Source organism: Elephantulus edwardii, unplaced genomic scaffold, assembly GCF_000299155.1.
Source record: "Elephantulus edwardii isolate Elephantulus edwardi_28Jun2011 unplaced genomic scaffold, EleEdw1.0 scaffold00433, whole genome shotgun sequence".
Classification (NCBI taxonomy): Eukaryota; Metazoa; Chordata; class Mammalia; order Macroscelidea; family Macroscelididae; genus Elephantulus; species Elephantulus edwardii.
The window spans coordinates 137,808-145,536 of NW_006400183.1; the positions used below are offsets into that span (position 1 = coordinate 137,808).

Sequence of the window (7,729 nt, forward strand, 5' to 3'; positions counted from 1 at the left end):
TCGGAGAATGTTTCTGATCCAGTCCCATAATCTTCATTTCTATTGTGTTTTTGTCAGTGACAAGATGCTATAGGCTATAGGTTGATCATGATTTCTTAGTGAATTTCTACAAATACAGAGGTGAAAAAGGTTAGCTCTTATTAATGAAGAATAAATATAAATGAAGAAAAAAACTTTTAAGGGAATGTCTCATTTAGTACATGATATTGATTTGGAAATAAGCAAGCAGTTGTGGTGGGGATGTAGCTCAGTGGTAGAGCGCATGCTTAGCATGCATGAGGTCCCGGGTTCGATCCCCAGCATCTCCAGTTCCTTTTGCATTGCTTTTCACGAATCATTTTTCTAGATTGTGATTGATCTGTCATTTGTCGCCAAATGCTTATATTTTGTTCCTGTTACCATTGTCACTCCCTTTTCATTTTCGGGTTTTCCTCCCCCACTCACTCCAATCAGCTTATAAGCATTGTCGAAATCGAGGGACTGAAACCGAGTGACTTCATCCTTTGTTGTGAGAGACAAAGAGAGAGAAAAAAATATACACTATTTATGTATATAAGTCTTAAATCGCCAAATTCGCCAACAAATGAATGTTTTCACTTAGTCTAGCTGCTGCAGGCTGAGGTGGGGGATGGGACGGAGAACTGCTCCTGTCGCAGTTTCACATCGTGGGGCTAAGTGAAAGAAAGAAAGATGGATTTCTCCTGAGGGCCACTGGTAAGAAAGCAGGCTCTTTCCAAACCTGGGTTAATAAAAAGCTGGGCAAATTCAGTGTCTCAAAATATGGCCATTTTCTCAGAAAAGGAACACAAAGGCTACAATAGACCCTTCCTACAGACACGTCTTTCCTTTGATGGTTGCATTTTTCACTTTGGTGAAATTGAGCCTTTGTACTCTGATCGATTCAGCCTGGAATCGACTTGATGGCTACTGGTCTACGGCTTACATTCATCTCAACCGAACTTTGTAAATTTACCTCAGTAATTCTGAAATTACACACTTGGAATGTCTTTTCTAAAAACCCACCTCTAACGTTTCGCCTTTGGTAGAATTTATGGGGCGAGGACTTTATTTGACTAGTTCTTTTGTGTGTTTGGTTGAAGGTCTTGTTTTTGTTGAGGTCTTACACTCGGAAATCGCAGCATATCTTCTATGTTGGTGCTTTAGTGTAATCTTCCAATTTGAGATACTGTTATGGTAGCCAACGAAGGAACTTTTAACCAAAGCTTTTCTGTGGCTTCTTTCCTGCACCCCCTTCAACCCTCTCAATTTGGCTTCCAGCAGCCCCAGAGTTAGAAACAGTTCCTGCCTGGCTGTGGTTAAGTCAGGGACCTGTTGACCTGTTTGGGGAACTATGCATGCTAAATTGCTCCAAGTACAGAAACCTATCAAAAAGAGAGTAATGACTGATATTATTTTACGTCACTCCTTAATGTTTGGATCTCCTCGGTTAGATTCAGTTCTTGTATCGCTTGACCCTCTGCCAAAAAAAGTCTGAAGGGTGTATGAAAATATGGTGCTCTGAAGCTCATCTTCTGCTTGTTTCAGGTTAGGTCATCTTACCCACATTGCCATTTAGTCAGTAACATTGGTCTTGCCAATATTTATTATAAGTCTATAATAATGTAACTCTGATATAATCTTAAGATATTAGAAAACTTTTGTGTCAAAGAACATAATTAAAAAGATATAAAATAAAATAATGTGAAATAGGATAAAATATCTGCAAACCATTTAACTGATAAATGATGTGTATCTAAAATTTATAAAGAACTCACAACTCAATAGTAAAAAGACAAGTAGCCAAATTTAAATGTAGGCAAATAATAGATATTGCTCCAAAGAAGATATACAAATAGACAATAAGCGCATGGAAAGATGCTCAATATCACTGTTGTTGCTGTTAGATAAAATTCAAGTTGGATGCAATTCACAGCAACCCTATGAACAACAGAACTAAACCCTGTCCTGCTTTGTGTGATCCTCATTTTTTCTGACACACTTGAGCCCATTGCTGCAGTCACTGTGTCAATCCATCTCATTGAGGACTTTGCTCTCTTTTGCTGGCCTTCCACCTTTTCAAGAAAATGGTGTCCACCTCAGAGGAATAAATAGCCTCAATGTTATGTTCTTTCTTTTTATGTACTGTTACCATATAATTTAATTGTTTCTGCTTGTTTGTTTTAGTTTCCAGTACTGCTAAGAAATAGAAACATAGCAATTTAAAAATTATTTAAGAAACTCATCTTAACACAGAGAAAAATAAGATCAGAAGTATGAAATTTTCTGATAAAGTATGGCAATAATTTGTAATCAAATATCAAGAAAATGGAACTCCTCACCACAGGATTAGTAGGTAACATCATGATAGATGGAGAAAAGATTGAGGTTGCTAACAATTTCATCTTGCTTGGATCCACAATCAACGCCCTTAGCATGAGCAGTCAGGAAATCAAAAGGTGATTTGCACTGGGAAAGTCTACTGTTAGTGATCTCTCCAGGGTGCTAAAGACCAATGAGGTCAGTCTGGAGACTAAGGTGTGCCTGATCCAGGCCATAGTCATCTCAATTGGTTGCTATGCGTCTGAGAGCTGGACAATGACTAAGAATGACAGAAGAAAAATCAATGCTTTTGAGTTGTGGTGCTAGAGAAGAGTATTAAACATTCTATGGACTGTCAAGAGAACAAAGGGATCTGTTCTTTTTTTTCCTATTTTTTAAATTAATTTTAATGACAGTTTACAGAGACTTAGGGTTTCCAGTCATTATTTTCTCCCTGCCCACCCCTTGGCCCCCACTACACTTGTCTCTTTGTAAAGAAAAACTCTTTCATTGTTATACAATCCTTTCCCCGAAGTCCACTTCACTGTGCAGCCTTCATTATGGACTCCTGTTATGACAATAATACCCAATTATATATCCCTTTTAACCAGTTCTCTCCCTCATATGTTTCAATGCCGTTTACATCATTCTTCCCCTCCTTCTCTGTCTTCCCTCAACCCCGATGTCAGTCCCATTTTACAACAGTGGCCCTATGCAATATTTGTCCTTTTGTGACTGAGATATTTCACTCAGCATAATGTCCTCTAGGGTCATCCATTTTGCATAATATTTCATGAGTTCCTTGTTTTTCAATGCCGCATAGTATTCCATTGTGCGAAAATACCAGAGCTTCTCTATTCATTCATTTGTTGATGGGCACTTGGGTTGTTTCCAGTTCTTTGCTATTGTGAACAAAGCAGCAATAAACATAGGTGTGCATATATCTGCTTGTTTGGCAGTTCTGATCTCTTTAGGGCATATTCTCAGTAGTGGAATTGCTGGGTCAAATGGTATTTCTATTTATAACATTTTGAGAAAGCGCCATACAGCCTTCCATAGTAGTTGCACCATTTTATACTTCCACCAACAGTGAATAAGGGTTCCAGTTTCTCCACAACCTTACCAGCATTTGATGTTTGCTGTTCTGTTAAATTTTGCTATTCTGACTGTGGTGAGATGATATCTCATAGTTGTTTTAATTTGCATCTCTCTTAGAGCTAGGGATTTTGAACATTTCTTCATGTGTTTGTTTGCCATCTGAATGCCTTCTTTGGTGAAGTGTCTGTTCATATCCTGTGCCCATTTTACCTCTATCCTGTTGTGGTGGGATCTGTTCTTGAGAGGGTGAAACTAAGTTCCTTCTTAGAGGCAAGGATTTTGAAGCTCTATCTCATATATTTTGGGCATATTGCCAGGAGGTAACAGTTGTTGGAGAAAGATGTCATACTTGGAAGGGTAGAGAGTCAGCACAGAGGAGGAAGAACTGGATTGACATGTCAGAGACAGTGAAGTTGGCTCAGGATAGGGCGGTTGTCAGAACTATTGTGTATTGGGTTGCTATGAGTCATAAGGGTGCCTGATGATGACAACAACAATAACTCACAAGAGAAAAAAAAATGGCGTTCTGGTGGCCAAGTGGGTTTAAAGAGCTGTGGAGTCAACTCAGGGAAGATGTGTTGAATCCACCAGTTGCTCTTATGGAGAAAGATGGGCAGTCTCCTCCTGAGAGATTTACAGCATCTGAAAACCTACTGGCAGGTGAGTTATGAGTCAGTTCTGACTCAATGGCAGGCACATAATAACAGCAAAAGAAAACATAAAAAATTATATTTCAAAGCAAATATATTTTCACATTTTTCCTGTACCGAAACCATTTTCACTGAGCCATTAATCTTGAAATAATATGAAGTGTACTTTTGTTAACTTTTTACTGTAATTGAAATAAAAGGTTACTGAGTAAATTGGTTTTCCATTCAACCAGTCATGTATACTTTGTTTTGTGGCATCAACTACAATGTCCATGTTGTAACATCACTTTTCCCAGTGATTCCTTTCTGTCATTCTCATTTCCATTCATCCCTTCAGCCTATCTTTTCATGCCTTATTATTTTTTCGCTGGGCAAATGGTGACCTTTTGATCTTGTATGTTTGTGAGTACCTCCCAGATGTTACTGTTCACCATGTTTTCAAGTGCTGTCAAGTTAAGATTGACTCACAGAGACCCTATGAAGAACAGATCTGGACCCTTTCCTATTCTGTGCCAACCTCATGATCTCTGACACACTCAAGTTCATTGCTGCAGTCACTCCGTCAATCCACATGGCTCAGAGTCTTTGCCTTCGTTATCCTCCCACCTTTCCAAAGAATAGTCTCTCCTTAACAATGTGCCCAAAGTGTGTGAGATGAATCTTCGCAATTCTTTCCTAAAAGAAGCACTCTGGTTGCACCTTCTCTAAAAAATACTTTTTCTTTTTCATTCGGCAGTACATGGGATATTCAGTACTCCAACATCACAGTTCAAAGGTAACAATTATTCCATCATCCTTATTTATTGTTTAGATCTCAGCAGCATAGCAAATGATTTAAAAAATTAGGATCTGAATCAAGTGTATCTTAGTCTTTAAACTAACATCATTGTTCCTCAATAATTGGAAGACATCACTGATTGAAGACTTCCCTGGTGCAGTATGTCTCTTGATCTCCTGACTACTAGTACAAAGTGTACTTGATTGTAGATCTAATTAAAATGAAGCCACTGACAGTTTTAATCTTTTCTCCATCTATCCTGATGTTACCCATTGGTCCAATGATAAGACTTTTTTTTTTCAACACTGAGATGCAATCCATATTGAAGGCTGCAGTGCTTGATCTTCTGCAGAAAGTGTTTTAAGTCATCCTCACTTTTAGCAAACATGGTTGTTTCATCTGTGTAATACAGGTGACTCTTTCTTCAATCCTGATGCCACAGTCCTCTTCATAGAGTCCACCTTCACTAACTATTTGATCAACATTCAGATTGGATAGGTCTGGAGAAAGGGTACAATCCTGACACATGTCTTTCTTAATTTTAGACTATGTACTGTTCCCTTGCTCTGTTCTCACAATGACTTCTTAGTCTGAGCCTAAGTGTTCAAGGATTCCAGTTCTTCTCTAAGTGATCCATAATTTGTTATGATCACACAGTCAAATGCATTTGTGTAGTAAATAAAGCACAATTCTGATATTCTTTGTTTTCAGCTATGGTCCATTTGACATCAGCAATGATATCCTTGGTCCCACAGCCTCTTCTAAATCCTGCTTGAACATCTGGCAGTTCTCTTTCTATGTACTGTTCTAGCTGTGCTTTATTGAACTTCAGCAATATTTTGATTGCACATCATATTAATGATATTGTTTGATAATGTCCACATTCTATTGGATAGCCTTTCTTGAGAATGGGAACAAGCATGGATCTCTTTTAGTTAGTTGGCTATCTTCCAAATTTCTTGCCATCAAGTGGTGAACACATTCAGGGCTATATTTTTTACTGAAACACTTCAACTGGCATTACATAATTCCTTCAGAGCAACTTGGACTTTTTTCAGTAATATTGATTCTTGATTCAGGACAAAATTACCAATATTTAGATTAATAATTTAGCATAAATTTGCACAGAGTGACGTGTACAGAGTGAGCACGACAGCCAGAATTTGAGTGAGAACTATTATTAAAACAATTAGTTTGGGAGCTATGGAGCAGGGAGCCTCAGTAGGGAACAAAGAGCCTCATCAGAGAATAGTAAGCATCAGTGAAAGGCAGCAAGCCAGCAGGAAGCAGTGAGTTGCTGTGGAACCCACCCACCAGGAACAAGCAGGACAGTGGGAATTTGAGTGAGGTACTTGGAGGGGATCACTGCTGATTTCTGGGACCCCTTCACCTTAGCAGAAGGGAGTGAGACCACTGAAGCTCGACTTTGGTGGCAGACCCAGTTCTCTAGAGGAAAACCAAGGCTTTCTGGTTTTCCATTCAAATCCCCATGCACATGCCCCCCCATGCATGCACTTCCCACCCCACCCCCCGCCCCTGCATGTGTCTGTACATGTGCCCACTCTACGTGCATCCACTTGAGTGCCTACCCAATCCTCTTCTGGAGCAGTGACTTCAGATCAAGAACAGGCTACAGCTTTTACCACAACAATGTCATGAAAGAAGAAATCTACCTGACATTTACAACAAGCCCAAAGCAAGATGTCACCTCCAAAAGTGACACAGTATCAATGGATTTCCTGAAGCCAGAAAGTCTGATGGAACTTTCTGACACAGAAGTTAAAAGAACAATGATTGAATATTTTCAATGGCTGAAAGACAAACTTGAAGAATTACAGGACACTGCAAGCAAAAACCAGGAAGAGCTTAAAAAAAAAAAAAACCAAACAAACCCAACAATCCAAAACAATGCAGATAAAATAAATGAGGCATTACTGGCACTGGAAAAACAAGAAACCACAATTTAAAATATGAGGTCCAATGTTTTAAATGCTTTCAACATGACGGAGAGACATATGAACAGAGTTGAAGAGCTGAAACACAGAACCAGTGAAATAGAAGATAGTATTGTCACCACTGATCTGCTAGAACAAAAAGCAGAATCAAAAAGGAAGGTAAAAAGAAGAAAATCTAAGAACAATGTGGGTCACTATCAAGAGAAATGATAGGCACATAATTGGAATACCAGAACAGGAAGAAGCAAATAAAGACACCAGATAAGTTGTGGAAGAATTACTAGAGGAAAACTTTCCAGGCATAATAAAGAATGAGAGAATATATATTCAAGAAGCTGGGTGAACGAACACCATATAGAACTGACCCCAAAAGAAAAACACTAAGGCATATCATAGTAAAATTTTCCAGAGTCCAAGATAGGGAGAGAATTCTGAAAGCAGTGAGGCAGAAACAAAGAAAAACCTATAAGGGAGAGCAAAAAGATTAAGTGCCAATTTCTCAGCAGAAACCATGTGAGCAAGAAGACAGTGGAATGACATATACACTCAAAGAACACAACTGTTAACCAAGAATATTGTACCCAGCAAAATTGTCCACTAAATAAGAAGGAGAGATCAAGATATTTCCAAAAAAACAGAACCTGAGAGAGTTTGTAAAAATAAGACCAGCATTGCAGAAAAAACTAAGAGATGTCCTTATTACAGAGGTGCCATAGAAAGCAGGGTGGACCAAAGTAATTAGCAACAACACTAAAAAGAATTCAACAAAATGATTGCAATAAAACCTTGCCTCTCAATAATCACACTGAATGTTGTTGTTGTTGTTGTTGTTGTTATGTGCCATCGAGTCACTTGTGACTCATAGCGACCCTATGTACAACAGCCCTAAACTCTGCTCTGTCCTGTGCCAATCGCACTGTCTCTGACAC

The 7,729-nt window shown here is 38.7% G+C and overlaps 1 non-coding gene across 1 annotated transcript; it reads left to right on the plus strand.

Moving 5' to 3' along the window:
• Positions 1 to 236: 236 nt before the first annotated feature.
• TRNAA-AGC lies at positions 237 to 308 on the plus strand. Its single transcript has one exon. It is a non-coding gene; the product is annotated as a tRNA-Ala (tRNA).
• The last annotated feature ends 7,421 nt before the right edge of the window (positions 309 to 7,729 follow it).